This window comes from Pelmatolapia mariae, linkage group LG14, assembly GCF_036321145.2.
Source record: "Pelmatolapia mariae isolate MD_Pm_ZW linkage group LG14, Pm_UMD_F_2, whole genome shotgun sequence".
NCBI classification, from domain to species: Eukaryota; Metazoa; Chordata; class Actinopteri; order Cichliformes; family Cichlidae; genus Pelmatolapia; species Pelmatolapia mariae.
The window spans coordinates 36,389,503-36,414,649 of NC_086239.1; the positions used below are offsets into that span (position 1 = coordinate 36,389,503).

The following is a 25,147-nucleotide window of genomic DNA, read 5'->3' on the forward strand; positions in this document are numbered from 1 at the left end:
TGCTCTGCTCCAGAGCTCCACTTTGACAGGAGAGGACGTTCGCGGCTTCAGGCTGCTTTCTGGCTCTTGGCTTGGCGGACCTTAACTTGTTTGGCTTTCTTGCTTTTGCACAAAGTCAGCAAAGGGGGCACCGTTCCCGGAGGCGCTGCAATACCGGGTCGATGCGTGGAGCGAACGGAGCGAGCCCCTTATTCGGCTCCCTGTTCTAAAAATGCGTTTAATACGTTGCCCCCGAATCGGGGGCGTATCAGATATTAAACTGATAAGAACAGATACTACACTTGATCTTAGCCAAAAGGCCGAGAAGCGATGGCCTCCTGCGGGTTCCTGGCTGAGCCGCCTTCTCGGGACACTTCTCGCTTGTGACGGTGCGCTCTTTCACTTGGCTCACAGGGAGGGAGCCGCTTCAAATCTCCGCCCACCCACAGTACCTCAGAGGCCTGCGGAGCTCCCTGGAATTGCGCGCTTTCTTCTATTATTTCTTTTGAACAACGAGGAGAGGGCCCAGCCAGACGGCAGACCCTGCCAAAAACTGGGTGCAACTCCTTAGCCTCACTCTCCACGGAAGTCTTTAGTAAAAGGCGAAAGACTTGTACGTTATGAAGAGAAGCCAGAGTGTGTGTTTCTTTGGCCTCGCAGGAAGCCGCAGTGACTCCTCGTCCCGGCTTCCGGCGTCACGGTAGGCCCTGTTTGCTTGGCTGAAGCGGCAGATCTCAGGCCCCGCCTGCTCTGCTCCAGAGCTCCACTTTGACAGGAGAGGACGTTCGCGGCTTCAGGCTGCTTTCTGGCTCTTGGCTTGGCGGACCTTAACTTGTTTGGCTTTCTTGCTTTTGCACAAAGTCAGCAAAGGGGGCACCGTTCCCGGAGGCGCTGCAATACCGGGTCGATGCGTGGAGCGAACGGAGCGAGCCCCTTATTCGGCTCCCTGTTCTAAAAATGCGTTTAATACGTTGCCCCCGAATCGGGGGCGTATCAGATATTAAACTGATAAGAACAGATACTACACTTGATCTTAGCCAAAAGGCCGAGAAGCGATGGCCTCCTGCGGGTTCCTGGCTGAGCCGCCTTCTCGGGACACTTCTCGCTTGTGACGGTGCGCTCTTTCACTTGGCTCACAGGGAGGGAGCCGCTTCAAATCTCCGCCCACCCACAGTACCTCAGAGGCCTGCGGAGCTCCCTGGAATTGCGCGCTTTCTTCTATTATTTCTTTTGAACAACGAGGAGAGGGCCCAGCCTGACGGCAGACCCTGCCAAAAAATAGGTGCAACTCCTTAGCCTCACTCTCCACGGAAGTCTTTAGTAAAAGGCGAAAGACTTGTACGTTATGAAGAGAAGCCAGAGTGTGTGTTTCTTTGGCCTCGCAGGAAGCCGCAGTGACTCCTCGTCCCGGCTTCCGGCGTCACGGTAGGCCCTGTTTGCTTGGCTGAAGCGGCAGATCTCAGGCCCCGCCTGCTCTGCTCCAGAGCTCCACTTTGACAGGAGAGGGGTGACTGGAGAGGAAGTTCGCGGCTTCAGGCTGCTTTCTGGCTCTTGGCTTGGCAGACCTTAACTTGTTTGGCTTTCTTGCTTTTGCACAAAGTCAGCAAAGGGGGCACCGTTCCCGGAGGCGCTGCAATACCGGGTCGATGCGTGGAGCGAACGGAGCGAGCCCCTTATTCGGCTCCCTGTTCTAAAAATGCGTTTAATACGTTGCCCCCGAATCGGGGGCGTATCAGATATTAAACTGATAAGAACAGATACTACACTTGATCTTAGCCAAAAGGCCGAGAAGCGATGGCCTCCTGCGGGTTCCTGGCTGAGCCGCCTTCTCGGGACACTTCTCGCTTGTGACGGTGCGCTCTTTCACTTGGCTCACAGGGAGGGAGCCGCTTCAAATCTCCACCCACCCACAGTACCTCAGAGGCCTGCGGAGCTCCCTGGAATTGCGCGCTTTCTTCTATTATTTCTTTTGAACAACGAGGAGAGGGCCCAGCCAGACGGCAGACCCTGCCAAAAACTGGGTGCAACTCCTTAGCCTCACTCTCCACGGAAGTCTTTAGTAAAAGGCGAAAGACTTGTACGTTATGAAGAGAAGCCAGAGTGTGTGTTTCTTTGGCCTCGCAGGAAGCCGCAGTGACTCCTCGTCCCGGCTTCCGGCGTCACGGTAGGCCCTGTTTGCTTGGCTGAAGCGGCAGATCTCAGGCCCCGCCTGCTCTGCTCCAGAGCTCCACTTTGACAGGAGAGGACGTTCGCGGCTTCAGGCTGCTTTCTGGCTCTTGGCTTGGCGGACCTTAACTTGTTTGGCTTTCTTGCTTTTGCACAAAGTCAGCAAAGGGGGCACCGTTCCCGGAGGCGCTGCAATACCGGGTCGATGCGTGGAGCGAACGGAGCGAGCCCCTTATTCGGCTCCCTGTTCTAAAAATGCGTTTAATACGTTGCCCCCGAATCGGGGGCGTATCAGATATTAAACTGATAAGAACAGATACTACACTTGATCTTAGCCAAAAGGCCGAGAAGCGATGGCCTCCTGCGGGTTCCTGGCTGAGCCGCCTTCTCGGGACACTTCTCGCTTGTGACGGTGCGCTCTTTCACTTGGCTCACAGGGAGGGAGCCGCTTCAAATCTCCGCCCACCCACAGTACCTCAGAGGCCTGCGGAGCTCCCTGGAATTGCGCGCTTTCTTCTATTATTTCTTTTGAACAACGAGGAGAGGGCCCAGCCTGACGGCAGACCCTGCCAAAAAATAGGTGCAACTCCTTAGCCTCACTCTCCACGGAAGTCTTTAGTAAAAGGCGAAAGACTTGTACGTTATGAAGAGAAGCCAGAGTGTGTGTTTCTTTGGCCTCGCAGGAAGCCGCAGTGACTCCTCGTCCCGGCTTCCGGCGTCACGGTAGGCCCTGTTTGCTTGGCTGAAGCGGCAGATCTCAGGCCCCGCCTGCTCTGCTCCAGAGCTCCACTTTGACAGGAGAGGGGTGACTGGAGAGGAAGTTCGCGGCTTCAGGCTGCTTTCTGGCTCTTGGCTTGGCGGACCTTAACTTGTTTGGCTTTCTTGCTTTTGCACAAAGTCAGCAAAGGGGGCACCGTTCCCGGAGGCGCTGCAATACCGGGTCGATGCGTGGAGCGAACGGAGCGAGCCCCTTATTCGGCTCCCTGTTCTAAAAATGCGTTTAATACGTTGCCCCCGAATCGGGGGCGTATCAGATATTAAACTGATAAGAACAGATACTACACTTGATCTTAGCCAAAAGGCCGAGAAGCGATGGCCTCCTGCGGGTTCCTGGCTGAGCCGCCTTCTCGGGACACTTCTCGCTTGTGACGGTGCGCTCTTTCACTTGGCTCACAGGGAGGGAGCCGCTTCAAATCTCCGCCCACCCACAGTACCTCAGAGGCCTGCGGAGCTCCCTGGAATTGCGCGCTTTCTTCTATTATTTCTTTTGAACAATGAGGAGAGGGCCCAGCCAGACGGCAGACCCTGCCAAAAAATAGGTGCAACTCCTTAGCCTCACTCTCCACGGAAGTCTTTAGTAAAAGGCGAAAGACTTGTACGTTATGAAGAGAAGCCAGAGTGTGTGTTTCTTTGGCCTCGCAGGAAGCCGCAGTGACTCCTCGTCCCGGCTTCCGGCGTCACGGTAGGCCCTGTTTGCTTGGCTGAAGCGGCAGATCTCAGGCCCCGCCTGCTCTGCTCCAGAGCTCCACTTTGACAGGAGAGGACGTTCGCGGCTTCAGGCTGCTTTCTGGCTCTTGGCTTGGCGGACCTTAACTTGTTTGGCTTTCTTGCTTTTGCACAAAGTCAGCAAAGGGGGCACCGTTCCCGGAGGCGCTGCAATACCGGGTCGATGCGTGGAGCGAACGGAGCGAGCCCCTTATTCGGCTCCCTGTTCTAAAAATGCGTTTAATACGTTGCCCCCGAATCGGGGGCGTATCAGATATTAAACTGATAAGAACAGATTTTTTTTCTTTCGAAAAATTTTTATTGACACTCAAACATAGAGACCAAACACAGTCATCTCATAAAATTCAAATTCCCACACAATTTAAAAGATTACTTTTTATTTCTTCCCACCCTGTCCTTAAAAGAAAATGCACAGGAGCAATAAAAAACAATTTATAAAAACCGTCCTGTCCCTTCACAAGCTCCTGGTGCTCAGGGGGGATCCTCACCACTTTGCTCCTTCCCACCTGCCTCTCCCGGAGAGCCAGGCCGTTGCTGCTTTGACCTCCCTGTGTGTGGCAAAGGCTCCTCCATCCGAATGGGCACAGAGGCGATTCTTCTTTGTGGCTGCTCCCACGGCTTGCTACTTGCAGCACAGATCTCTTTTATTGTTGCTGCCGCCATTCGGAGAGCAGTCACGGGGGGGATCTGCATGTGCTTGCTTACCAGCAAGTTTCTGGAGGTCCAAATGGCGTCTTTGATGGCAGCAAGAGTAAGCCACTGCTTCTCAAAGTCTTTCCTTTGTGCCTTTACTCCCTGGCTCACCCCATAGAGCACTAACTGTGCTGTTAGGACCTCCCTTGCTGGTAAGTACGGGAATTGCGAGGAGCCGGCCATTGCCCACAGGTCTACGGCAGCGCTACACTCCCAGAGCAGGTGTCTCACCGACTCTGGCGCGCCACAACCAGGCCGGGGACACATGGCTGTTGCAGACATGCCCCGAGAGTGCATCACGGACCTGACTGGGAGGATCCCATGAGCCACCATCCAGGACACATCCCGGAGCTTATGCGAAAGAAAGGGACGGCTCACCAATCGCCACACATCTGTGGCTTCACCAATCGAGAGGCCGCGCACTGGAGTCACAGCCTCTCGCTCCTGCACAACAGAGATGAGAGACCGATGTTTAGTTAAAATGTTTAAGTCTTCATTTTCCAAGTTAAAGGAGACTAAAAAGGACTTTAGCTCAGCATAGGCTGGGGGGAGACTAAAGGAGACAGGCACTTTTAGATCCACCGGTATCAATTTTCTCTGTCTTAAGTAGCTCCCTGCCCAAAATCTAACCCACGCCTGCGTTTTAGGGTTACTAGATCGGGCCGTGGCCTGCCTCAGGTGGCTGCTCGTGTAGAGACTTCCTACAAACAGATACAGGTCTGGAACCCCCTTTCCTCCATTCTCCTTCATTTTCTTCATTGTCTCCCTTCTAAGTCTCTCCCATCTAGAACCCCATAAGAAATAAAACAAAGCTCGTTCCAGTTCTAAGAGCACTTTTCTGGGAGGAATAAAGACTGAGCTGACTAGGAGAAGTCGGGGTAAAATCACTGCCTTGATGATTAACACCTTGCCCTCCAAAGTCAGCGTCCTCAGTCCCCAGTAACCCAGCTGTTGCTTCACTTTCCCTATAATTACAGGCCAATTTGTCTTGCCACCTCCTTCCTTATCAAACCTGATCCCCAAAATCCTCTGGTCGTTTTGTGTCAAATTCACCTCAAGCCCAGTCAACTCTGTAGCCTCCCATGGTCCATAAAATTGTACCTGAGTCTTATTTTTATTAAGCTTGGACGCCGAGGCCTTCCCGAACCAGTCAGTCGCTTCAAAGGTCCTTTTCACCGAAGACAGGTCTGTACACAAAATATTAATATCATCCATGTACAGGACACATTTTGCTACTTGTCCGCCACTCCCTGGTACTTCCAAACCCTTTATCCTTTTGTCTCTTCTCAAGATCTGTGCCAGTGGTTCTACACCGATAACATAAAGGAGTGCAGATAGGGGACACCCTTGACGAACACCGCAGTGTAAGTCCACCGCCCCAGTCAAGATCCCATTAACGACAAATCTACTACTGATCTCATTGTACAACAGTTTCACCCACGAAATAAACTGCTCTGGAAACCTCATTTTCTGCAGCACTCTAAAGAGATACTGATGCGAGATCCGATCAAAGGCTTTCTCAAAGTCCAAATTTAAGACAATTAGCCGAATGTTTCTATCCCTCGCAAAACAAATGGTGTCCCTTATCAATACGAGGCTATCAGTGATCTTCCTATCCTTAACAGCACAGGCTTGATCCGGGTGAATTATCTGGCTTAGCACAGGGCGTATCCGTGCTGCTAAGAGTTTGCTAAAAAGCTTACAGTCGCAATTCAGGAGCGCAATTGGTCTCCAATTTTTCAGGTCGGTCTTGTCCTTTCCTTTGTGAGCAAGAGTGACTACCCCTATTCTAAAACTGTCCGGCAGCCTGTCAAGTTGGCTAAAATCTATAAAAACAGAAAGTAGGTCCGCAGCCAAAAAGTCCCAAAAAGTCCGGTAGAATTCCCACGGGAGTCCATCCATCCCTGGGGACTTCCCGTTCTTGAAACTCTTAAGACACTGATTGAGCTCAGTCAAAGTAAAGCCTTGGCTCAATAAACCACTGTCTTCAACAATCTTGTCGATAAACTCCAAGGTTTGTGTAATATTCTCTCCATTAACATTTTTCCTCCCATATAACTCTTTATAATATTCTTCGATCACTTGCATGATCTCCTCGGTAGTCTCAACTTTCTGTCCGGCTTTGTTCGTTAGTTGAGCCATGAAGCCAGATTTGCTCATAATTTTCTTGAAGAAATATCTTGTACATTTTTCCCCTTCATCTCTCTCTTTCTCCCTACTTCTTAAAATAACCCCCTTACTTTTTATGTCCGCAATTACCTGCATTTCCTCCTTGACCTCTTTTATTTCGTCGTTAAAATCCATCCCCAAATGGTTTAAACGATAGTACCTCTGTAGTCTTTTCTGTAGCCCCATCATGCGTCTATTCTCAGCAGCCTTCTTCCTTTTCCCGGCCTGTTTAAAAAAAAACTGTGTCCTTTCTTTAACCATTTCCCACCACTCTGCACGTGTTTCATAAAAGTCCTGGAGGGTCTGCCACTCACGATACCGCTCCTTATACTGGCTGATCAAATTTTGGTCCTCGAGCAAGGAGCAGTTAAGTCTCCACAGTCCTCTCCCCCTCCTCACACACGATGCCAAAGTGATAGTACTGGACAGCATCATGTGATCAGAAAAGAAAACGGGCATCAATCTAGCATCAGTTGGCAAGACATCTCTCACAAACAAATAGTCAATACGAGAGGCCCTAGAGCCATCCCCACTAAACCAGGTAAAGCCCTCCTCCCTGGGGTGTACTACTGCAAAACAGTCTGTTAGTTTAAAATCTCTGACCATCCCCTGTAGTAAGAGTGACGTCTTGTCCACTTTAAAATCTTGCCTGGCTCGTTTCCTATCCTTTCTACTTAGGACACAGTTAAAATCTCCCCCAAATACTAAAGGCATCTTTCCCAACAAATGGGGCTGCAGCTCCTCCAAAAGGTCATATCTTTCATGTTTATCATTAAACCCATAGACATTCAGGAGGTTAAAATCCTTGTCCATATAACTCAAATTAACTAGAAGTGCTCTTCCTTCCCTCACCACAGTGCTCCCCTTTACCAGCACAAAGGGGTTTTTTACCAAAACAGCTACTCCATCATTTTTATTTCCATTTGATCCACTCCATATTGATGGTTGTGGCCACATGTCCTGCCACTGGTTATAAGTTTTTAAAAAGGGTATTGCACATTCCTGAAGTAAGATCACATCCGACGTTACCGTATTTAGAAAGGATAACACACTCTGGGCTCTCATTTTGGTCCTAACACTTCTAACATTTATAGTTGAGAAGGTAAGAGCCATAAGAAATAAGACAAAGGGCAAACTAACCATTTTTAAGTTAAGGGGAGGTAATTCTCCTCAGGGAAAGGACTCCACCCAGGTTTCAAGGATCCTAATATCAATTTATTTCTCGTGAACAGAGCTCTTCCTTCACCTCACACGACTCTGGAGGGAGGGCTGGTGCTCTATTCCCTTTACGGACTCTAGGAGACGGCCTCTGCTGCAGAGCTGCATTAACCATACGATCCTTGGGGGTTGACTGCAAAACTATATTAAGAAAGGAGACCTCATTTGGTGAGCCCGAGGGGAAGACCCTGGAGTCCTCCCCAGAGGAACTCTCTAAAGGTACCTCAAGTCTTCCCCTCTTTCCTGAAACAATTGTCCCGGAGGACAGTTCTGCCGCAGTTCTCTTTGCCAGCTGGGTATCAGGGGGGGACTGATCTTGGGCGCTATCGCTTGAAGTATTTTCACCTCCTTGTGTTCCACTTTCGACCTGTCCGCCCTCCTCCTCTGAGGTTTCTGGTAGGACAGGCCCTCCATGCTCCTCCCCATTTCTCGCCTCCCCCTGTTCCTCTCCTCCACTCACAGGTTTTGGCGGCAAAATCAAATTTTCAGGCCCAGCTGCATCAATCAGGTCTTCCTCATTACCTATTTCATTCAGGTTTTGCTCTCCAATCAAGCTTGTCCTCTTAAGTTTATTTGCAAATGACCTAGGGCAATTTCTAAAGAGATGCCCCTCTCCTCCACACAAATTACACTTACGGTCATTTCTACACTCAGCATACGTATGTCCTCTTTCCTTACATTTTCCACAAATGATTTCCTCACATGCCTCCACCAAGTGCCCATGCTCCCCACACCTCCGACAGAGCTTTGGCTGCCCCTGGTAGTGAATGTAGCCTCTATTGTCCCCCAAGACTATCATAGATGGGAGATGTTTCAGGCCCCGAAACCCATGGGGGTCTTCCCATTGCTGTATGGGGACCTTCCATGCACAGTTCCAGATTCCGTCCACATCCCTCACCTTCATAGCCTGCCCTTTCACCGTGCAGTATCTTCCCAGCCACAAGCAGATGTCTTGAGCACTAACAGTTTCATTAAACATTCTAACAATCACCGTTTTCAAGGTGTTGTCAGTCAGTTTCTCAACAATAAATTCTTTAAATTGCGGCTTCACATTCTCATACCTTATCCAGAAATCCTCCAGATAACCGCTTGAGCAAAAGCTCACGTCAAAGCCTTTATTGAATGGGAGGGTCAGGATACAGTTCAGGTCATTTGGTGAAAACCCCAACACCTGTTGAATCAATTTCCTGGAAAAATCCAATCTAGACATCTTTGGCAACTCTCCTTCATTTCCAATTAGGCTAAATCGCACACTGTGGTGCCTCCGCATGCCGGCATGGTAGGCCGCCATGGTGGAGGCACCACAAAGCTAACAAATGCCTTTAAAGACAAAACAAGACAAAAACAGAGAGTATTTTCAAAAAAAGGCAGATAGTAGCAACACTTACCTTTAAAGTGAAGGCAAACCCAAAACAGCTTTTTGATTCTTTTAGTAGATCAAGCACCCAAGGAGACGATCGCAGTCTTAGCCACGGCCGAGAAACAAGTGTAAACTGATAAGAACAGATACTACACTTGATCTTAGCCAAAAGGCCGAGAAGCGATGGCCTCCTGCGGGTTCCTGGCTGAGCCGCCTTCTCGGGACACTTCTCGCTTGTGACGGTGCGCTCTTTCACTTGGCTCACAGGGAGGGAGCCGCTTCAAATCTCCACCCACCCACAGTACCTCAGAGGCCTGCGGAGCTCCCTGGAATTGCGCGCTTTCTTCTATTATTTCTTTTGAACAACGAGGAGAGGGCCCAGCCAGACGGCAGACCCTGCCAAAAACTGGGTGCAACTCCTTAGCCTCACTCTCCACGGAAGTCTTTAGTAAAAGGCGAAAGACTTGTACGTTATGAAGAGAAGCCAGAGTGTGTGTTTCTTTGGCCTCGCAGGAAGCCGCAGTGACTCCTCGTCCCGGCTTCCGGCGTCACGGTAGGCCCTGTTTGCTTGGCTGAAGCGGCAGATCTCAGGCCCCGCCTGCTCTGCTCCAGAGCTCCACTTTGACAGGAGAGGACGTTCGCGGCTTCAGGCTGCTTTCTGGCTCTTGGCTTGGCGGACCTTAACTTGTTTGGCTTTCTTGCTTTTGCACAAAGTCAGCAAAGGGGGCACCGTTCCCGGAGGCGCTGCAATACCGGGTCGATGCGTGGAGCGAACGGAGCGAGCCCCTTATTCGGCTCCCTGTTCTAAAAATGCGTTTAATACGTTGCCCCCGAATCGGGGGCGTATCAGATATTAAACTGATAAGAACAGATACTACACTTGATCTTAGCCAAAAGGCCGAGAAGCGATGGCCTCCTGCGGGTTCCTGGCTGAGCCGCCTTCTCGGGACACTTCTCGCTTGTGACGGTGCGCTCTTTCACTTGGCTCACAGGGAGGGAGCCGCTTCAAATCTCCGCCCACCCACAGTACCTCAGAGGCCTGCGGAGCTCCCTGGAATTGCGCGCTTTCTTCTATTATTTCTTTTGAACAACGAGGAGAGGGCCCAGCCTGACGGCAGACCCTGCCAAAAAATAGGTGCAACTCCTTAGCCTCACTCTCCACGGAAGTCTTTAGTAAAAGGCGAAAGACTTGTACGTTATGAAGAGAAGCCAGAGTGTGTGTTTCTTTGGCCTCGCAGGAAGCCGCAGTGACTCCTCGTCCCGGCTTCCGGCGTCACGGTAGGCCCTGTTTGCTTGGCTGAAGCGGCAGATCTCAGGCCCCGCCTGCTCTGCTCCAGAGCTCCACTTTGACAGGAGAGGACGTTCGCGGCTTCAGGCTGCTTTCTGGCTCTTGGCTTGGCGGACCTTAACTTGTTTGGCTTTCTTGCTTTTGCACAAAGTCAGCAAAGGGGGCACCGTTCCCGGAGGCGCTGCAATACCGGGTCGATGCGTGGAGCGAACGGAGCGAGCCCCTTATTCGGCTCCCTGTTCTAAAAATGCGTTTAATACGTTGCCCCCGAATCGGGGGCGTATCAGATATTAAACTGATAAGAACAGATACTACACTTGATCTTAGCCAAAAGGCCGAGAAGCGATGGCCTCCTGCGGGTTCCTGGCTGAGCCGCCTTCTCGGGACACTTCTCGCTTGTGACGGTGCGCTCTTTCACTTGGCTCACAGGGAGGGAGCCGCTTCAAATCTCCGCCCACCCACAGTACCTCAGAGGCCTGCGGAGCTCCCTGGAATTGCGCGCTTTCTTCTATTATTTCTTTTGAACAACGAGGAGAGGGCCCAGCCAGACGGCAGACCCTGCCAAAAACTGGGTGCAACTCCTTAGCCTCACTCTCCACGGAAGTCTTTAGTAAAAGGCGAAAGACTTGTACGTTATGAAGAGAAGCCAGAGTGTGTGTTTCTTTGGCCTCGCAGGAAGCCGCAGTGACTCCTCGTCCCGGCTTCCGGCGTCACGGTAGGCCCTGTTTGCTTGGCTGAAGCGGCAGATCTCAGGCCCCGCCTGCTCTGCTCCAGAGCTCCACTTTGACAGGAGAGGACGTTCGCGGCTTCAGGCTGCTTTCTGGCTCTTGGCTTGGCGGACCTTAACTTGTTTGGCTTTCTTGCTTTTGCACAAAGTCAGCAAAGGGGGCACCGTTCCCGGAGGCGCTGCAATACCGGGTCGATGCGTGGAGCGAACGGAGCGAGCCCCTTATTCGGCTCCCTGTTCTAAAAATGCGTTTAATACGTTGCCCCCGAATCGGGGGCGTATCAGATATTAAACTGATAAGAACAGATACTACACTTGATCTTAGCCAAAAGGCCGAGAAGCGATGGCCTCCTGCGGGTTCCTGGCTGAGCCGCCTTCTCGGGACACTTCTCGCTTGTGACGGTGCGCTCTTTCACTTGGCTCACAGGGAGGGAGCCGCTTCAAATCTCCGCCCACCCACAGTACCTCAGAGGCCTGCGGAGCTCCCTGGAATTGCGCGCTTTCTTCTATTATTTCTTTTGAACAACGAGGAGAGGGCCCAGCCTGACGGCAGACCCTGCCAAAAAATAGGTGCAACTCCTTAGCCTCACTCTCCACGGAAGTCTTTAGTAAAAGGCGAAAGACTTGTACGTTATGAAGAGAAGCCAGAGTGTGTGTTTCTTTGGCCTCGCAGGAAGCCGCAGTGACTCCTCGTCCCGGCTTCCGGCGTCACGGTAGGCCCTGTTTGCTTGGCTGAAGCGGCAGATCTCAGGCCCCGCCTGCTCTGCTCCAGAGCTCCACTTTGACAGGAGAGGGGTGACTGGAGAGGAAGTTCGCGGCTTCAGGCTGCTTTCTGGCTCTTGGCTTGGCAGACCTTAACTTGTTTGGCTTTCTTGCTTTTGCACAAAGTCAGCAAAGGGGGCACCGTTCCCGGAGGCGCTGCAATACCGGGTCGATGCGTGGAGCGAACGGAGCGAGCCCCTTATTCGGCTCCCTGTTCTAAAAATGCGTTTAATACGTTGCCCCCGAATCGGGGGCGTATCAGATATTAAACTGATAAGAACAGATACTACACTTGATCTTAGCCAAAAGGCCGAGAAGCGATGGCCTCCTGCGGGTTCCTGGCTGAGCCGCCTTCTCGGGACACTTCTCGCTTGTGACGGTGCGCTCTTTCACTTGGCTCACAGGGAGGGAGCCGCTTCAAATCTCCACCCACCCACAGTACCTCAGAGGCCTGCGGAGCTCCCTGGAATTGCGCGCTTTCTTCTATTATTTCTTTTGAACAACGAGGAGAGGGCCCAGCCAGACGGCAGACCCTGCCAAAAACTGGGTGCAACTCCTTAGCCTCACTCTCCACGGAAGTCTTTAGTAAAAGGCGAAAGACTTGTACGTTATGAAGAGAAGCCAGAGTGTGTGTTTCTTTGGCCTCGCAGGAAGCCGCAGTGACTCCTCGTCCCGGCTTCCGGCGTCACGGTAGGCCCTGTTTGCTTGGCTGAAGCGGCAGATCTCAGGCCCCGCCTGCTCTGCTCCAGAGCTCCACTTTGACAGGAGAGGACGTTCGCGGCTTCAGGCTGCTTTCTGGCTCTTGGCTTGGCGGACCTTAACTTGTTTGGCTTTCTTGCTTTTGCACAAAGTCAGCAAAGGGGGCACCGTTCCCGGAGGCGCTGCAATACCGGGTCGATGCGTGGAGCGAACGGAGCGAGCCCCTTATTCGGCTCCCTGTTCTAAAAATGCGTTTAATACGTTGCCCCCGAATCGGGGGCGTATCAGATATTAAACTGATAAGAACAGATACTACACTTGATCTTAGCCAAAAGGCCGAGAAGCGATGGCCTCCTGCGGGTTCCTGGCTGAGCCGCCTTCTCGGGACACTTCTCGCTTGTGACGGTGCGCTCTTTCACTTGGCTCACAGGGAGGGAGCCGCTTCAAATCTCCGCCCACCCACAGTACCTCAGAGGCCTGCGGAGCTCCCTGGAATTGCGCGCTTTCTTCTATTATTTCTTTTGAACAACGAGGAGAGGGCCCAGCCTGACGGCAGACCCTGCCAAAAAATAGGTGCAACTCCTTAGCCTCACTCTCCACGGAAGTCTTTAGTAAAAGGCGAAAGACTTGTACGTTATGAAGAGAAGCCAGAGTGTGTGTTTCTTTGGCCTCGCAGGAAGCCGCAGTGACTCCTCGTCCCGGCTTCCGGCGTCACGGTAGGCCCTGTTTGCTTGGCTGAAGCGGCAGATCTCAGGCCCCGCCTGCTCTGCTCCAGAGCTCCACTTTGACAGGAGAGGGGTGACTGGAGAGGAAGTTCGCGGCTTCAGGCTGCTTTCTGGCTCTTGGCTTGGCGGACCTTAACTTGTTTGGCTTTCTTGCTTTTGCACAAAGTCAGCAAAGGGGGCACCGTTCCCGGAGGCGCTGCAATACCGGGTCGATGCGTGGAGCGAACGGAGCGAGCCCCTTATTCGGCTCCCTGTTCTAAAAATGCGTTTAATACGTTGCCCCCGAATCGGGGGCGTATCAGATATTAAACTGATAAGAACAGATACTACACTTGATCTTAGCCAAAAGGCCGAGAAGCGATGGCCTCCTGCGGGTTCCTGGCTGAGCCGCCTTCTCGGGACACTTCTCGCTTGTGACGGTGCGCTCTTTCACTTGGCTCACAGGGAGGGAGCCGCTTCAAATCTCCGCCCACCCACAGTACCTCAGAGGCCTGCGGAGCTCCCTGGAATTGCGCGCTTTCTTCTATTATTTCTTTTGAACAACGAGGAGAGGGCCCAGCCAGACGGCAGACCCTGCCAAAAAATAGGTGCAACTCCTTAGCCTCACTCTCCACGGAAGTCTTTAGTAAAAGGCGAAAGACTTGTACGTTATGAAGAGAAGCCAGAGTGTGTGTTTCTTTGGCCTCGCAGGAAGCCGCAGTGACTCCTCGTCCCGGCTTCCGGCGTCACGGTAGGCCCTGTTTGCTTGGCTGAAGCGGCAGATCTCAGGCCCCGCCTGCTCTGCTCCAGAGCTCCACTTTGACAGGAGAGGGGTGACTGGAGAGGAAGTTCGCGGCTTCAGGCTGCTTTCTGGCTCTTGGCTTGGCGGACCTTAACTTGTTTGGCTTTCTTGCTTTTGCACAAAGTCAGCAAAGGGGGCACCGTTCCCGGAGGCGCTGCAATACCGGGTCGATGCGTGGAGCGAACGGAGCGAGCCCCTTATTCGGCTCCCTGTTCTAAAAATGCGTTTAATACGTTGCCCCCGAATCGGGGGCGTATCAGATATTAAACTGATAAGAACAGATACTACACTTGATCTTAGCCAAAAGGCCGAGAAGCGATGGCCTCCTGCGGGTTCCTGGCTGAGCCGCCTTCTCGGGACACTTCTCGCTTGTGACGGTGCGCTCTTTCACTTGGCTCACAGGGAGGGAGCCGCTTCAAATCTCCGCCCACCCACAGTACCTCAGAGGCCTGCGGAGCTCCCTGGAATTGCGCGCTTTCTTCTATTATTTCTTTTGAACAATGAGGAGAGGGCCCAGCCAGACGGCAGACCCTGCCAAAAAATAGGTGCAACTCCTTAGCCTCACTCTCCACGGAAGTCTTTAGTAAAAGGCGAAAGACTTGTACGTTATGAAGAGAAGCCAGAGTGTGTGTTTCTTTGGCCTCGCAGGAAGCCGCAGTGACTCCTCGTCCCGGCTTCCGGCGTCACGGTAGGCCCTGTTTGCTTGGCTGAAGCGGCAGATCTCAGGCCCCGCCTGCTCTGCTCCAGAGCTCCACTTTGACAGGAGAGGACGTTCGCGGCTTCAGGCTGCTTTCTGGCTCTTGGCTTGGCGGACCTTAACTTGTTTGGCTTTCTTGCTTTTGCACAAAGTCAGCAAAGGGGGCACCGTTCCCGGAGGCGCTGCAATACCGGGTCGATGCGTGGAGCGAACGGAGCGAGCCCCTTATTCGGCTCCCTGTTCTAAAAATGCGTTTAATACGTTGCCCCCGAATCGGGGGCGTATCAGATATTAAACTGATAAGAACAGATACTACACTTGATCTTAGCCAAAAGGCCGAGAAGCGATGGCCTCCTGCGGGTTCCTGGCTGAGCCGCCTTCTCGGGACACTTCTCGCTTGTGACGGTGCGCTCTTTCACTTGGCTCACAGGGAGGGAGCCGCTTCAAATCTCCGCCCACCCACAGTACCTCAGAGGCCTGCGGAGCTCCCTGGAATTGCGCGCTTTCTTCTATTATTTCTTTTGAACAACGAGGAGAGGGCCCAGCCTGACGGCAGACCCTGCCAAAAAATAGGTGCAACTCCTTAGCCTCACTCTCCACGGAAGTCTTTAGTAAAAGGCGAAAGACTTGTACGTTATGAAGAGAAGCCAGAGTGTGTGTTTCTTTGGCCTCGCAGGAAGCCGCAGTGACTCCTCGTCCCGGCTTCCGGCGTCACGGTAGGCCCTGTTTGCTTGGCTGAAGCGGCAGATCTCAGGCCCCGCCTGCTCTGCTCCAGAGCTCCACTTTGACAGGAGAGGGGTGACTGGAGAGGAAGTTCGCGGCTTCAGGCTGCTTTCTGGCTCTTGGCTTGGCAGACCTTAACTTGTTTGGCTTTCTTGCTTTTGCACAAAGTCAGCAAAGGGGGCACCGTTCCCGGAGGCGCTGCAATACCGGGTCGATGCGTGGAGCGAACGGAGCGAGCCCCTTATTCGGCTCCCTGTTCTAAAAATGCGTTTAATACGTTGCCCCCGAATCGGGGGCGTATCAGATATTAAACTGATAAGAACAAATACTACACTTGATCTTAGCCAAATGGCCGAGAAGCGATGGCCTCCTGCGGGTTCCTGGCTGAGCCGCCTTCTCGGGACACTTCTCGCTTGTGACGGTGCGCTCTTTCACTTGGCTCACAGGGAGGGAGCCGCTTCAAATCTCCGCCCACCCACAGTACCTCAGAGGCCTGCGGAGCTCCCTGGAATTGCGCGCTTTCTTCTATTATTTCTTTTGAACAACGAGGAGAGGGCCCAGCCAGACGGCAGACCCTGCCAAAAAATAGGTGCAACTCCTTAGCCTCACTCTCCACGGAAGTCTTTAGTAAAAGGCGAAAGACTTGTACGTTATGAAGAGAAGCCAGAGTGTGTGTTTCTTTGGCCTCGCAGGAAGCCGCAGTGACTCCTCGTCCCGGCTTCCGGCGTCACGGTAGGCCCTGTTTGCTTGGCTGAAGCGGCAGATCTCAGGCCCCGCCTGCTCTGCTCCAGAGCTCCACTTTGACAGGAGAGGACGTTCGCGGCTTCAGGCTGCTTTCTGGCTCTTGGCTTGGCGGACCTTAACTTGTTTGGCTTTCTTGCTTTTGCACAAAGTCAGCAAAGGGGGCACCGTTCCCGGAGGCGCTGCAATACCGGGTCGATGCGTGGAGCGAACGGAGCGAGCCGCTTATTCGGCTCCCTGTTCTAAAAATGCGTTTAATACGTTGCCCCCGAATCAGGGGGGTATCAGATATTAAACTGATAAGAACAGATACTACACTTGATCTTAGCCAAAAGGCCGAGAAGCGATGGCCTCCTGCGGGTTCCTGGCTGAGCCGCCTTCTCGGGACACTTCTCGCTTGTGACGGTGCGCTCTTTCACTTGGCTCACAGGGAGGGAGCCGCTTCAAATCTCCGCCCACCCACAGTACCTCAGAGGCCTGCGGAGCTCCCTGGAATTGCGCGCTTTCTTCTATTATTTCTTTTGAACAACGAGGAGAGGGCCCAGCCAGACGGCAGACCCTGCCAAAAAATAGGTGCAACTCCTTAGCCTCACTCTCCACGGAAGTCTTTAGTAAAAGGCGAAAGACTTGTACGTTATGAAGAGAAGCCAGAGTGTGTGTTTCTTTGGCCTCGCAGGAAGCCGCAGTGACTCCTCGTCCCGGCTTCCGGCGTCACGGTAGGCCCTGTTTGCTTGGCTGAAGCGGCAGATCTCAGGCCCCGCCTGCTCTGCTCCAGAGCTCCACTTTGACAGGAGAGGACGTTCGCGGCTTCAGGCTGCTTTCTGGCTCTTGGCTTGGCGGACCTTAACTTGTTTGGCTTTCTTGCTTTTGCACAAAGTCAGCAAAGGGGGCACCGTTCCCGGAGGCGCTGCAATACCGGGTCGATGCGTGGAGCGAACGGAGCGAGCCCCTTATTCGGCTCCCTGTTCTAAAAATGCGTTTAATACGTTGCCCCCGAATCGGGGGCGTATCAGATATTAAACTGATAAGAACAGATACTACACTTGATCTTAGCCAAAAGGCCGAGAAGCGATGGCCTCCTGCGGGTTCCTGGCTGAGCCGCCTTCTCGGGACACTTCTCGCTTGTGACGGTGCGCTCTTTCACTTGGCTCACAGGGAGGGAGCCGCTTCAAATCTCCGCCCACCCACAGTACCTCAGAGGCCTGCGGAGCTCCCTGGAATTGCGCGCTTTCTTCTATTATTTCTTTTGAACAACGAGGAGAGGGCCCAGCCAGACGGCAGACCCTGCCAAAAACTGGGTGCAACTCCTTAGCCTCACTCTCCACGGAAGTCTTTAGTAAAAGGCGAAAGACTTGTACGTTATGAAGAGAAGCCAGAGTGTGTGTTTCTTTGGCCTCGCAGGAAGCCGCAGTGACTCCTCGTCCCGGCTTCCGGCGTCACGGTAGGCCCTGTTTGCTTGGCTGAAGCGGCAGATCTCAGGCCCCGCCTGCTCTGCTCCAGAGCTCCACTTTGACAGGAGAGGACGTTCGCGGCTTCAGGCTGCTTTCTGGCTCTTGGCTTGGCGGACCTTAACTTGTTTGGCTTTCTTGCTTTTGCACAAAGTCAGCAAAGGGGGCACCGTTCCCGGAGGCGCTGCAATACCGGGTCGATGCGTGGAGCGAACGGAGCGAGCCCCTTATTCGGCTCCCTGTTCTAAAAATGCGTTTAATACGTTGCCCCCGAATCGGGGGCGTATCAGATATTAAACTGATAAGAACAGATACTACACTTGATCTTAGCCAAAAGGCCGAGAAGCGATGGCCTCCTGCGGGTTCCTGGCTGAGCCGCCTTCTCGGGACACTTCTCGCTTGTGACGGTGCGCTCTTTCACTTGGCTCACAGGGAGGGAGCCGCTTCAAATCTCCGCCCACCCACAGTACCTCAGAGGCCTGCGGAGCTCCCTGGAATTGCGCGCTTTCTTCTATTATTTCTTTTGAACAACGAGGAGAGGGCCCAGCCTGACGGCAGACCCTGCCAAAAAATAGGTGCAACTCCTTAGCCTCACTCTCCACGGAAGTCTTTAGTAAAAGGCGAAAGACTTGTACGTTATGAAGAGAAGCCAGAGTGTGTGTTTCTTTGGCCTCGCAGGAAGCCGCAGTGACTCCTCGTCCCGGCTTCCGGCGTCACGGTAGGCCCTGTTTGCTTGGCTGAAGCGGCAGATCTCAGGCCCCGCCTGCTCTGCTCCAGAGCTCCACTTTGACAGGAGAGGGGTGACTGGAGAGGAAGTTCGCGGCTTCAGGCTGCTTTCTGGCTCTTGGCTTGGCAGACCTTAACTTGTTTGGCTTTCTTGCTTTTGCACAAAGTCAGCAAAGGGGGCACCGTTCCCGGAGGCGCTGCAATACCGGGTCGATGCGTGGAGCGAACGGAGCGAGCCCCTTATTCGGCTCCCTGTTCTAAAAATGCGTTTAATACGTTGCCCCCGAATCGGGGGCGTATCAGATATTAAACTGATAAGAACAGATACTACACTTGATCTTAGCCAAAAGGCCGAGAAGCGATGGCCTCCTGCGGGTTCCTGGCTGAGCCGCCTTCTCGGGACACTTCTCGCTTGTGACGGTGCGCTCTTTCACTTGGCTCACAGGGAGGGAGCCGCTTCAAATCTCCACCCACCCACAGTACCTCAGAGGCCTGCGGAGCTCCCTGGAATTGCGCGCTTTCTTCTATTATTTCTTTTGAACAACGAGGAGAGGGCCCAGCCAGACGGCAGACCCTGCCAAAAACTGGGTGCAACTCCTTAGCCTCACTCTCCACGGAAGTCTTTAGTAAAAGGCGAAAGACTTGTACGTTATGAAGAGAAGCCAGAGTGTGTGTTTCTTTGGCCTCGCAGGAAGCCGCAGTGACTCCTCGTCCCGGCTTCCGGCGTCACGGTAGGCCCTGTTTGCTTGGCTGAAGCGGCAGATCTCAGGCCCCGCCTGCTCTGCTCCAGAGCTCCACTTTGACAGGAGAGGACGTTCGCGGCTTCAGGCTGCTTTCTGGCTCTTGGCTTGGCGGACCTTAACTTGTTTGGCTTTCTTGCTTTTGCACAAAGTCAGCAAAGGGGGCACCGTTCCCGGAGGCGCTGCAATACCGGGTCGATGCGTGGAGCGAACGGAGCGAGCCCCTTATTCGGCTCCCTGTTCTAAAAATGCGTTTAATACGTTGCCCCCGAATCGGGGGCATATCAGATATTAAACTGATAAGAACAGATACTACACTTGATCTTAGCCAAAAGGCCGAGAAGCGATGGCCTCCTGCGGGTTCCTGGCTGAGCCGCCTTCTCGGGACACTTCTCGCTTGTGACGGTGCGCTCTTTCACTTGGCTCACAGGGAGGGAGCCGCTTCAAATCTCCGCCCACCCACAGTACCTCAGAGGCCTGCGGAGCTCCCTGGAATTGCGCGCTTTCTTCTATTATTTCTTTTGAACAACGAGGAGAGGGCCCAGCCTGACGGCAGACCCTGCCAAAAAATAGGTGCAACTCCTTAGCCTCACTCTCCACGGAAGTCTTTAGTAAAAGGCGAAAGACTTGTACGTTATGAAGAGAAGCCAGAGTGTGTGTTTCTTTGGCCTCGCAGGAAGCCGCAGTGACTCCTCGTCCCGGCTTCCGGCGTCACGGTAGGCCCTGTTTGCTTGGCTGAAGCGGCAGATCTCAGGCCCCGCCTGCTCTGCTCCAGAGCTCCACTTTGACAGGAGAGGGGTGACTGGAGAGGAAGTTCGCGGCTTCAGGCTGCTTTCTGGCTCTTGGCTTGGCGGACCTTAACTTGTTTGGCTTTCTTGCTTTTGCACAAAGTCAGCAAAGGGGGCACCGTTCCCGGAGGCGCTGCAATACCGGGTCGATGCGTGGAGCGAACGGAGCGAGCCCCTTATTCGGCTCCCTGTTCTAAAAATGCGTTTAATACGTTGCCCCCGAATCGGGGGCGTATCAGATATTAAACTGATAAGAACAGATACTACACTTGATCTTAGCCAAAAGGCCGAGAAGCGATGGCCTCCTGCGGGTTCCTGGCTGAGCCGCCTTCTCGGGACACTTCTCGCTTGTGACGGTGCGCTCTTTCACTTGGCTCACAGGGAGGGAGCCGCTTCAAATCTCCGCCCACCCACAGTACCTCAGAGGCCTGCGGAGCTCCCTGGAATTGCGCGCTTTCTTCTATTATTTCTTTTCAACAATGAGGAGAGGGCCCAGCCAGACGGCAGACCCTGCCAAAAAATAGGTGCAACTCCTTAGCCTCACTCTCCACGGAAGTCTTTAGTAAAAGGCGAAAGACTTGTACGTTATGAAGAGAAGCCAGAGTGTGTGTTTCTTTGGCCTCGCAGGAAGCCGCAGTGACTCCTCGTCCCGGCTTCCGGCGTCACGGTAGGCCCTGTTTGCTTGGCTGAAGCGGCAGATCTCAGGCCCCGCCTGCTCTGCTCCAGAGCTCCACTTTGACAGGAGAGGACGTTCGCGGCTTCAGGCTGCTTTCTGGCTCTTGGCTTGGCGGACCTTAACTTGTTTGGCTTTCTTGCTTTTGCACAAAGTCAGCAAAGGGGGCACCGTTCCCGGAGGCGCTGCAATACCGGGTCGATGCGTGGAGCGAACGGAGCGAGCCCCTTATTCGGCTCCCTGTTCTAAAAATGCGTTTAATACGTTGCCCCCGAATCGGGGGCATATCAGATATTAAACTGATAAGAACAGATACTACACTTGATCTTAGCCAAAAGGCCGAGAAGCGATGGCCTCCTGCGGGTTCCTGGCTGAGCCGCCTTCTCGGGACACTTCTCGCTTGTGACGGTGCGCTCTTTCACTTGGCTCACAGGGAGGGAGCCGCTTCAAATCTCCGCCCACCCACAGTACCTCAGAGGCCTGCGGAGCTCCCTGGAATTGCGCGCTTTCTTCTATTATTTCTTTTGAACAACGAGGAGAGGGCCCAGCCTGACGGCAGACCCTGCCAAAAAATAGGTGCAACTCCTTAGCCTCACTCTCCACGGAAGTCTTTAGTAAAAGGCGAAAGACTTGTACGTTATGAAGAGAAGCCAGAGTGTGTGTTTCTTTGGCCTCGCAGGAAGCCGCAGTGACTCCTCGTCCCGGCTTCCGGCGTCACGGTAGGCCCTGTTTGCTTGGCTGAAGCGGCAGATCTCAGGCCCCGCCTGCTCTGCTCCAGAGCTCCACTTTGACAGGAGAGGGGTGACTGGAGAGGAAGTTCGCGGCTTCAGGCTGCTTTCTGGCTCTTGGCTTGGCGGACCTTAACTTGTTTGGCTTTCTTGCTTTTGCACAAAGTCAGCAAAGGGGGCACCGTTCCCGGAGGCGCTGCAATACCGGGTCGATGCGTGGAGCGAACGGAGCGAGCCCCTTATTCGGCTCCCTGTTCTAAAAATGCGTTTAATACGTTGCCCCCGAATCGGGGGCGTATCAGATATTAAACTGATAAGAACAGATACTACACTTGATCTTAGCCAAAAGGCCGAGAAGCGATGGCCTCCTGCGGGTTCCTGGCTGAGCCGCCTTCTCGGGACACTTCTCGCTTGTGACGGTGCGCTCTTTCACTTGGCTCACAGGGAGGGAGCCGCTTCAAATCTCCGCCCACCCACAGTACCTCAGAGGCCTGCGGAGCTCCCTGGAATTGCGCGCTTTCTTCTATTATTTCTTTTGAACAACGAGGAGAGGGCCCAGCCTGACGGCAGACCCTGCCAAAAAATAGGTGCAACTCCTTAGCCTCACTCTCCACGGAAGTCTTTAGTAAAAGGCGAAAGACTTGTACGTTATGAAGAGAAGCCAGAGTGTGTGTTTCTTTGGCCTCGCAGGAAGCCGCAGTGACTCCTCGTCCCGGCTTCCGGCGTCACGGTAGGCCCTGTTTGCTTGGCTGAAGCGGCAGATCTCAGGCCCCGCCTGCTCTGCTCCAGAGCTCCACTTTGACAGGAGAGGGGTGACTGGAGAGGAAGTTCGCGGCTTCAGGCTGCTTTCTGGCTCTTGGCTTGGCGGACCTTAACTTGTTTGGCTTTCTTGCTTTTGCACAAAGTCAGCAAAGGGGGCACCGTTCCCGGAGGCGCTGCAATACCGGGTCGATGCGTGGAGCGAACGGAGCGAGCCGCTTATTCGGCTCCCTGTTCTAAAAATGCGTTTAATACGTTGCCCCCGAATCAGGGGGGTATCAGATATTAAACTGATAAGAACAGATACTACACTTGATCTTAGCCAAAAGGCCGAGAAGCGATGGCCTCCTGCGGGTTCCTGGCTGAGCCGCCTTCTCGGGACACTTCTCGCTTGTGACGGTGCGCTCTTTCACTTGGCTCACAGGGAGGGAGCCGCTTCAAATCTCCGCCCACCCACAGTACCTCAGAGGCCTGCGGAGCTCCCTGGAATTGCGCGCTTTCTTCTATTATTTCTTTTGAACAACGAGGAGAGGGCCCAGCCAGACGGCAGACCCTGCCAAAAAATAGGTGCAACTCCTTAGCCTCACTCTCCACGGAAGTCTTTAGTAAAAGGCGAAAGACTTGTACGTTATGAAGAGAAGCCAGAGTGTGTGTTTCTTTGGCCTCGCAGGAAGCCGCAGTGACTCCTCGTCCCGGCTTCCGGCGTCACGGTAGGCCCTGTTTGCTTGGCTGAAGCGGCAGATCTCAGGCCCCGCCTGCTCTGCTCCAGAGCTCCACTTTGACAGGAGAGGACGTTCGCGGCTTCAGGCTGCTTTCTGGCTCTTGGCTTGGCGGACCTTAACTTGTTTGGCTTTCTTGCTTTTGCACAAAGTCAGCAAAGGGGGCACCGTTCCCGGAGGCGCTGCAATACCGGGTCGATGCGTGGAGCGAACGGAGCGAGCCCCTTATTCGGCTCCCTGTTCTAAAAATGCGTTTAATACGTTGCCCCCGAATCGGGGGCGTATCAGATATTAAACTGATAAGAACAGATACTACACTTGATCTTAGCCAAAAGGCCGAGAAGCGATGGCCTCCTGCGGGTTCCTGGCTGAGCCGCCTTCTCGGGACACTTCTCGCTTGTGACGGTGCGCTCTTTCACTTGGCTCACAGGGAGGGAGCCGCTTCAAATCTCCGCCCACCCACAGTACCTCAGAGGCCTGCGGAGCTCCCTGGAATTGCGCGCTTTCTTCTATTATTTCTTTTGAACAACGAGGAGAGGGCCCAGCCTGACGGCAGACCCTGCCAAAAAATAGGTGCAACTCCTTAGCCTCACTCTCCACGGAAGTCTTTAGTAAAAGGCGAAAGACTTGTACGTTATGAAGAGAAGCCAGAGTGTGTGTTTCTTTGGCCTCGCAGGAAGCCGCAGTGACTCCTCGTCCCGGCTTCCGGCGTCACGGTAGGCCCTGTTTGCTTGGCTGAAGCGGCAGATCTCAGGCCCCGCCTGCTCTGCTCCAGAGCTCCACTTTGACAGGAGAGGGGTGACTGGAGAGGAAGTTCGCGGCTTCAGGCTGCTTTCTGGCTCTTGGCTTGGCGGACCTTAACTTGTTTGGCTTTCTTGCTTTTGCACAAAGTCAGCAAAGGGGGCACCGTTCCCGGAGGCGCTGCAATACCGGGTCGATGCGTGGAGCGAACGGAGCGAGCCCCTTATTCGGCTCCCTGTTCTAAAAATGCGTTTAATACGTTGCCCCCGAATCGGGGGCGTATCAGATATTAAACTGATAAGAACAGATACTACACTTGATCTTAGCCAAAAGGCCGAGAAGCGATGGCCTCCTGCGGGTTCCTGGCTGAGCCGCCTTCTCGGGACACTTCTCGCTTGTGACGGTGCGCTCTTTCACTTGGCTCACAGGGAGGGAGCCGCTTCAAATCTCCGCCCACCCACAGTACCTCAGAGGCCTGCGGAGCTCCCTGGAATTGCGCGCTTTCTTCTATTATTTCTTTTGAACAACGAGGAGAGGGCCCAGCCTGACGGCAGACCCTGCCAAAAAATAGGTGCAACTCCTTAGCCTCACTCTCCACGGAAGTCTTTAGTAAAAGGCGAAAGACTTGTACGTTATGAAGAGAAGCCAGAGTGTGTGTTTCTTTGGCCTCGCAGGAAGCCGCAGTGACTCCTCGTCCCGGCTTCCGGCGTCACGGTAGGCCCTGTTTGCTTGGCTGAAGCGGCAGATCTCAGGCCCCGCCTGCTCTGCTCCAGAGCTCCACTTTGACAGGAGAGGGGTGACTGGAGAGGAAGTTCGCGGCTTCAGGCTGCTTTCTGGCTCTTGGCTTGGCGGACCTTAACTTGTTTGGCTTTCTTGCTTTTGCACAAAGTCAGCAAAGGGGGCACCGTTCCCGGAGGCGCTGCAATACCGGGTCGATGCGTGGAGCGAACGGAGCGAGCCCCTTATTCGGCTCCCTGTTCTAAAAATGCGTTTAATACGTTGCCCCCGAATCGGGGGCGTATCAGATATTAAACTGATAAGAACAGATACTACACTTGATCTTAGCCAAAAGGCCGAGAAGCGATGGCCTCCTGCGGGTTCCTGGCTGAGCCGCCTTCTCGGGACACTTCTCGCTTGTGACGGTGCGCTCTTTCACTTGGCTCACAGGGAGGGAGCCGCTTCAAATCTCCGCCCACCCACAGTACCTCAGAGGCCTGCGGAGCTCCCTGGAATTGCGCGCTTTCTTCTATTATTTCTTTTGAACAACGAGGAGAGGGCCCAGCCAGACGGCAGACCCTGCCAAAAACTGGGTGCAACTCCTTAGCCTCACTCTCCACGGAAGTCTTTAGTAAAAGGCGAAAGACTTGTACGTTATGAAGAGAAGCCAGAGTGTGTGTTTCTTTGGCCTCGCAGGAAGCCGCAGTGACTCCTCGTCCCGGCTTCCGGCGTCACGGTAGGCCCTGTTTGCTTGGCTGAAGCGGCAGATCTCAGGCCCCGCCTGCTCTGCTCCAGAGCTCCACTTTGACAGGAGAGGGGTGACTGGAGAGGAAGTTCGCGGCTTCAGGCTGCTTTCTGGCTCTTGGCTTGGCAG

General features: G+C 53.6%; 54 non-coding genes and 1 pseudogene across 54 annotated transcripts; all 55 read right to left on the minus strand.

Moving 5' to 3' along the window:
- Positions 1-120: 120 nt before the first annotated feature.
- On the minus strand, positions 121-311 carry LOC134642206 (U2 spliceosomal RNA). The gene has a single exon (XR_010095934.1). It is a non-coding gene; the product is annotated as a U2 spliceosomal RNA (small nuclear RNA).
- A 194-nt stretch (positions 312-505) lies between these two features.
- Positions 506-619, minus strand: LOC134641842 (U5 spliceosomal RNA). Its single transcript, XR_010095582.1, has one exon. It is a non-coding gene; the product is annotated as a U5 spliceosomal RNA (small nuclear RNA).
- A 226-nt stretch (positions 620-845) lies between these two features.
- Positions 846-1,036, minus strand: LOC134642207 (U2 spliceosomal RNA). Its single transcript, XR_010095935.1, has one exon. It is a non-coding gene; the product is annotated as a U2 spliceosomal RNA (small nuclear RNA).
- A 194-nt stretch (positions 1,037-1,230) lies between these two features.
- On the minus strand, positions 1,231-1,344 carry LOC134642553 (U5 spliceosomal RNA). The gene has a single exon (XR_010096256.1). It is a non-coding gene; the product is annotated as a U5 spliceosomal RNA (small nuclear RNA).
- A 240-nt stretch (positions 1,345-1,584) lies between these two features.
- On the minus strand, positions 1,585-1,775 carry LOC134642208 (U2 spliceosomal RNA). Its single transcript, XR_010095936.1, has one exon. It is a non-coding gene; the product is annotated as a U2 spliceosomal RNA (small nuclear RNA).
- A 194-nt stretch (positions 1,776-1,969) lies between these two features.
- LOC134641843 (U5 spliceosomal RNA) lies at positions 1,970-2,083 on the minus strand. The gene has a single exon (XR_010095583.1). It is a non-coding gene; the product is annotated as a U5 spliceosomal RNA (small nuclear RNA).
- Positions 2,084-2,309: 226 nt separating this feature from the next.
- On the minus strand, positions 2,310-2,500 carry LOC134642209 (U2 spliceosomal RNA). Its single transcript, XR_010095937.1, has one exon. It is a non-coding gene; the product is annotated as a U2 spliceosomal RNA (small nuclear RNA).
- Positions 2,501-2,694: 194 nt separating this feature from the next.
- Positions 2,695-2,808, minus strand: LOC134642554 (U5 spliceosomal RNA). Its single transcript, XR_010096257.1, has one exon. It is a non-coding gene; the product is annotated as a U5 spliceosomal RNA (small nuclear RNA).
- A 240-nt stretch (positions 2,809-3,048) lies between these two features.
- Positions 3,049-3,239, minus strand: LOC134642210 (U2 spliceosomal RNA). The gene has a single exon (XR_010095938.1). It is a non-coding gene; the product is annotated as a U2 spliceosomal RNA (small nuclear RNA).
- Positions 3,240-3,433: 194 nt separating this feature from the next.
- On the minus strand, positions 3,434-3,547 carry LOC134641920 (U5 spliceosomal RNA). The gene has a single exon (XR_010095661.1). It is a non-coding gene; the product is annotated as a U5 spliceosomal RNA (small nuclear RNA).
- A 226-nt stretch (positions 3,548-3,773) lies between these two features.
- Positions 3,774-3,949, minus strand: LOC134642424 (U2 spliceosomal RNA; annotated as a pseudogene).
- Positions 3,950-9,080: 5,131 nt separating this feature from the next.
- On the minus strand, positions 9,081-9,276 carry LOC134642432 (U2 spliceosomal RNA). Its single transcript, XR_010096149.1, has one exon. It is a non-coding gene; the product is annotated as a U2 spliceosomal RNA (small nuclear RNA).
- A 194-nt stretch (positions 9,277-9,470) lies between these two features.
- LOC134641844 (U5 spliceosomal RNA) lies at positions 9,471-9,584 on the minus strand. The gene has a single exon (XR_010095584.1). It is a non-coding gene; the product is annotated as a U5 spliceosomal RNA (small nuclear RNA).
- Positions 9,585-9,810: 226 nt separating this feature from the next.
- Positions 9,811-10,001, minus strand: LOC134642213 (U2 spliceosomal RNA). Its single transcript, XR_010095940.1, has one exon. It is a non-coding gene; the product is annotated as a U2 spliceosomal RNA (small nuclear RNA).
- Positions 10,002-10,195: 194 nt separating this feature from the next.
- LOC134642556 (U5 spliceosomal RNA) lies at positions 10,196-10,309 on the minus strand. Its single transcript, XR_010096259.1, has one exon. It is a non-coding gene; the product is annotated as a U5 spliceosomal RNA (small nuclear RNA).
- Positions 10,310-10,535: 226 nt separating this feature from the next.
- On the minus strand, positions 10,536-10,726 carry LOC134642214 (U2 spliceosomal RNA). The gene has a single exon (XR_010095941.1). It is a non-coding gene; the product is annotated as a U2 spliceosomal RNA (small nuclear RNA).
- A 194-nt stretch (positions 10,727-10,920) lies between these two features.
- Positions 10,921-11,034, minus strand: LOC134641846 (U5 spliceosomal RNA). The gene has a single exon (XR_010095586.1). It is a non-coding gene; the product is annotated as a U5 spliceosomal RNA (small nuclear RNA).
- A 226-nt stretch (positions 11,035-11,260) lies between these two features.
- LOC134642215 (U2 spliceosomal RNA) lies at positions 11,261-11,451 on the minus strand. Its single transcript, XR_010095942.1, has one exon. It is a non-coding gene; the product is annotated as a U2 spliceosomal RNA (small nuclear RNA).
- Positions 11,452-11,645: 194 nt separating this feature from the next.
- Positions 11,646-11,759, minus strand: LOC134642558 (U5 spliceosomal RNA). The gene has a single exon (XR_010096260.1). It is a non-coding gene; the product is annotated as a U5 spliceosomal RNA (small nuclear RNA).
- A 240-nt stretch (positions 11,760-11,999) lies between these two features.
- On the minus strand, positions 12,000-12,190 carry LOC134642216 (U2 spliceosomal RNA). Its single transcript, XR_010095943.1, has one exon. It is a non-coding gene; the product is annotated as a U2 spliceosomal RNA (small nuclear RNA).
- Positions 12,191-12,384: 194 nt separating this feature from the next.
- LOC134641848 (U5 spliceosomal RNA) lies at positions 12,385-12,498 on the minus strand. Its single transcript, XR_010095587.1, has one exon. It is a non-coding gene; the product is annotated as a U5 spliceosomal RNA (small nuclear RNA).
- A 226-nt stretch (positions 12,499-12,724) lies between these two features.
- Positions 12,725-12,915, minus strand: LOC134642217 (U2 spliceosomal RNA). The gene has a single exon (XR_010095944.1). It is a non-coding gene; the product is annotated as a U2 spliceosomal RNA (small nuclear RNA).
- Positions 12,916-13,109: 194 nt separating this feature from the next.
- Positions 13,110-13,223, minus strand: LOC134642559 (U5 spliceosomal RNA). The gene has a single exon (XR_010096261.1). It is a non-coding gene; the product is annotated as a U5 spliceosomal RNA (small nuclear RNA).
- Positions 13,224-13,463: 240 nt separating this feature from the next.
- LOC134642219 (U2 spliceosomal RNA) lies at positions 13,464-13,654 on the minus strand. The gene has a single exon (XR_010095946.1). It is a non-coding gene; the product is annotated as a U2 spliceosomal RNA (small nuclear RNA).
- Positions 13,655-13,848: 194 nt separating this feature from the next.
- Positions 13,849-13,962, minus strand: LOC134641921 (U5 spliceosomal RNA). Its single transcript, XR_010095662.1, has one exon. It is a non-coding gene; the product is annotated as a U5 spliceosomal RNA (small nuclear RNA).
- A 240-nt stretch (positions 13,963-14,202) lies between these two features.
- On the minus strand, positions 14,203-14,393 carry LOC134642220 (U2 spliceosomal RNA). Its single transcript, XR_010095947.1, has one exon. It is a non-coding gene; the product is annotated as a U2 spliceosomal RNA (small nuclear RNA).
- Positions 14,394-14,587: 194 nt separating this feature from the next.
- On the minus strand, positions 14,588-14,701 carry LOC134641922 (U5 spliceosomal RNA). The gene has a single exon (XR_010095663.1). It is a non-coding gene; the product is annotated as a U5 spliceosomal RNA (small nuclear RNA).
- A 226-nt stretch (positions 14,702-14,927) lies between these two features.
- Positions 14,928-15,118, minus strand: LOC134642221 (U2 spliceosomal RNA). The gene has a single exon (XR_010095948.1). It is a non-coding gene; the product is annotated as a U2 spliceosomal RNA (small nuclear RNA).
- Positions 15,119-15,312: 194 nt separating this feature from the next.
- LOC134642560 (U5 spliceosomal RNA) lies at positions 15,313-15,426 on the minus strand. Its single transcript, XR_010096262.1, has one exon. It is a non-coding gene; the product is annotated as a U5 spliceosomal RNA (small nuclear RNA).
- Positions 15,427-15,666: 240 nt separating this feature from the next.
- LOC134642369 (U2 spliceosomal RNA) lies at positions 15,667-15,857 on the minus strand. Its single transcript, XR_010096093.1, has one exon. It is a non-coding gene; the product is annotated as a U2 spliceosomal RNA (small nuclear RNA).
- Positions 15,858-16,051: 194 nt separating this feature from the next.
- Positions 16,052-16,165, minus strand: LOC134641923 (U5 spliceosomal RNA). Its single transcript, XR_010095664.1, has one exon. It is a non-coding gene; the product is annotated as a U5 spliceosomal RNA (small nuclear RNA).
- Positions 16,166-16,391: 226 nt separating this feature from the next.
- On the minus strand, positions 16,392-16,582 carry LOC134642403 (U2 spliceosomal RNA). The gene has a single exon (XR_010096126.1). It is a non-coding gene; the product is annotated as a U2 spliceosomal RNA (small nuclear RNA).
- Positions 16,583-16,776: 194 nt separating this feature from the next.
- Positions 16,777-16,890, minus strand: LOC134641924 (U5 spliceosomal RNA). The gene has a single exon (XR_010095665.1). It is a non-coding gene; the product is annotated as a U5 spliceosomal RNA (small nuclear RNA).
- Positions 16,891-17,116: 226 nt separating this feature from the next.
- Positions 17,117-17,307, minus strand: LOC134642222 (U2 spliceosomal RNA). The gene has a single exon (XR_010095949.1). It is a non-coding gene; the product is annotated as a U2 spliceosomal RNA (small nuclear RNA).
- A 194-nt stretch (positions 17,308-17,501) lies between these two features.
- Positions 17,502-17,615, minus strand: LOC134641849 (U5 spliceosomal RNA). Its single transcript, XR_010095588.1, has one exon. It is a non-coding gene; the product is annotated as a U5 spliceosomal RNA (small nuclear RNA).
- Positions 17,616-17,841: 226 nt separating this feature from the next.
- On the minus strand, positions 17,842-18,032 carry LOC134642223 (U2 spliceosomal RNA). The gene has a single exon (XR_010095950.1). It is a non-coding gene; the product is annotated as a U2 spliceosomal RNA (small nuclear RNA).
- A 194-nt stretch (positions 18,033-18,226) lies between these two features.
- LOC134642561 (U5 spliceosomal RNA) lies at positions 18,227-18,340 on the minus strand. Its single transcript, XR_010096263.1, has one exon. It is a non-coding gene; the product is annotated as a U5 spliceosomal RNA (small nuclear RNA).
- A 240-nt stretch (positions 18,341-18,580) lies between these two features.
- On the minus strand, positions 18,581-18,771 carry LOC134642224 (U2 spliceosomal RNA). The gene has a single exon (XR_010095951.1). It is a non-coding gene; the product is annotated as a U2 spliceosomal RNA (small nuclear RNA).
- Positions 18,772-18,965: 194 nt separating this feature from the next.
- On the minus strand, positions 18,966-19,079 carry LOC134641850 (U5 spliceosomal RNA). The gene has a single exon (XR_010095589.1). It is a non-coding gene; the product is annotated as a U5 spliceosomal RNA (small nuclear RNA).
- Positions 19,080-19,305: 226 nt separating this feature from the next.
- LOC134642218 (U2 spliceosomal RNA) lies at positions 19,306-19,496 on the minus strand. The gene has a single exon (XR_010095945.1). It is a non-coding gene; the product is annotated as a U2 spliceosomal RNA (small nuclear RNA).
- Positions 19,497-19,690: 194 nt separating this feature from the next.
- Positions 19,691-19,804, minus strand: LOC134642563 (U5 spliceosomal RNA). The gene has a single exon (XR_010096265.1). It is a non-coding gene; the product is annotated as a U5 spliceosomal RNA (small nuclear RNA).
- A 240-nt stretch (positions 19,805-20,044) lies between these two features.
- On the minus strand, positions 20,045-20,235 carry LOC134642225 (U2 spliceosomal RNA). The gene has a single exon (XR_010095952.1). It is a non-coding gene; the product is annotated as a U2 spliceosomal RNA (small nuclear RNA).
- A 194-nt stretch (positions 20,236-20,429) lies between these two features.
- Positions 20,430-20,543, minus strand: LOC134641925 (U5 spliceosomal RNA). Its single transcript, XR_010095666.1, has one exon. It is a non-coding gene; the product is annotated as a U5 spliceosomal RNA (small nuclear RNA).
- Positions 20,544-20,769: 226 nt separating this feature from the next.
- Positions 20,770-20,960, minus strand: LOC134642230 (U2 spliceosomal RNA). The gene has a single exon (XR_010095956.1). It is a non-coding gene; the product is annotated as a U2 spliceosomal RNA (small nuclear RNA).
- Positions 20,961-21,154: 194 nt separating this feature from the next.
- On the minus strand, positions 21,155-21,268 carry LOC134642564 (U5 spliceosomal RNA). Its single transcript, XR_010096266.1, has one exon. It is a non-coding gene; the product is annotated as a U5 spliceosomal RNA (small nuclear RNA).
- A 240-nt stretch (positions 21,269-21,508) lies between these two features.
- LOC134642226 (U2 spliceosomal RNA) lies at positions 21,509-21,699 on the minus strand. The gene has a single exon (XR_010095953.1). It is a non-coding gene; the product is annotated as a U2 spliceosomal RNA (small nuclear RNA).
- Positions 21,700-21,893: 194 nt separating this feature from the next.
- LOC134642565 (U5 spliceosomal RNA) lies at positions 21,894-22,007 on the minus strand. Its single transcript, XR_010096267.1, has one exon. It is a non-coding gene; the product is annotated as a U5 spliceosomal RNA (small nuclear RNA).
- A 240-nt stretch (positions 22,008-22,247) lies between these two features.
- LOC134642404 (U2 spliceosomal RNA) lies at positions 22,248-22,438 on the minus strand. The gene has a single exon (XR_010096127.1). It is a non-coding gene; the product is annotated as a U2 spliceosomal RNA (small nuclear RNA).
- A 194-nt stretch (positions 22,439-22,632) lies between these two features.
- Positions 22,633-22,746, minus strand: LOC134641927 (U5 spliceosomal RNA). The gene has a single exon (XR_010095668.1). It is a non-coding gene; the product is annotated as a U5 spliceosomal RNA (small nuclear RNA).
- A 226-nt stretch (positions 22,747-22,972) lies between these two features.
- Positions 22,973-23,163, minus strand: LOC134642228 (U2 spliceosomal RNA). Its single transcript, XR_010095954.1, has one exon. It is a non-coding gene; the product is annotated as a U2 spliceosomal RNA (small nuclear RNA).
- Positions 23,164-23,357: 194 nt separating this feature from the next.
- Positions 23,358-23,471, minus strand: LOC134642566 (U5 spliceosomal RNA). Its single transcript, XR_010096268.1, has one exon. It is a non-coding gene; the product is annotated as a U5 spliceosomal RNA (small nuclear RNA).
- Positions 23,472-23,711: 240 nt separating this feature from the next.
- Positions 23,712-23,902, minus strand: LOC134642229 (U2 spliceosomal RNA). The gene has a single exon (XR_010095955.1). It is a non-coding gene; the product is annotated as a U2 spliceosomal RNA (small nuclear RNA).
- A 194-nt stretch (positions 23,903-24,096) lies between these two features.
- Positions 24,097-24,210, minus strand: LOC134642567 (U5 spliceosomal RNA). The gene has a single exon (XR_010096269.1). It is a non-coding gene; the product is annotated as a U5 spliceosomal RNA (small nuclear RNA).
- Positions 24,211-24,450: 240 nt separating this feature from the next.
- Positions 24,451-24,641, minus strand: LOC134642231 (U2 spliceosomal RNA). Its single transcript, XR_010095957.1, has one exon. It is a non-coding gene; the product is annotated as a U2 spliceosomal RNA (small nuclear RNA).
- Positions 24,642-24,835: 194 nt separating this feature from the next.
- Positions 24,836-24,949, minus strand: LOC134641851 (U5 spliceosomal RNA). Its single transcript, XR_010095590.1, has one exon. It is a non-coding gene; the product is annotated as a U5 spliceosomal RNA (small nuclear RNA).
- Positions 24,950-25,147: the final 198 nt, after the last annotated feature.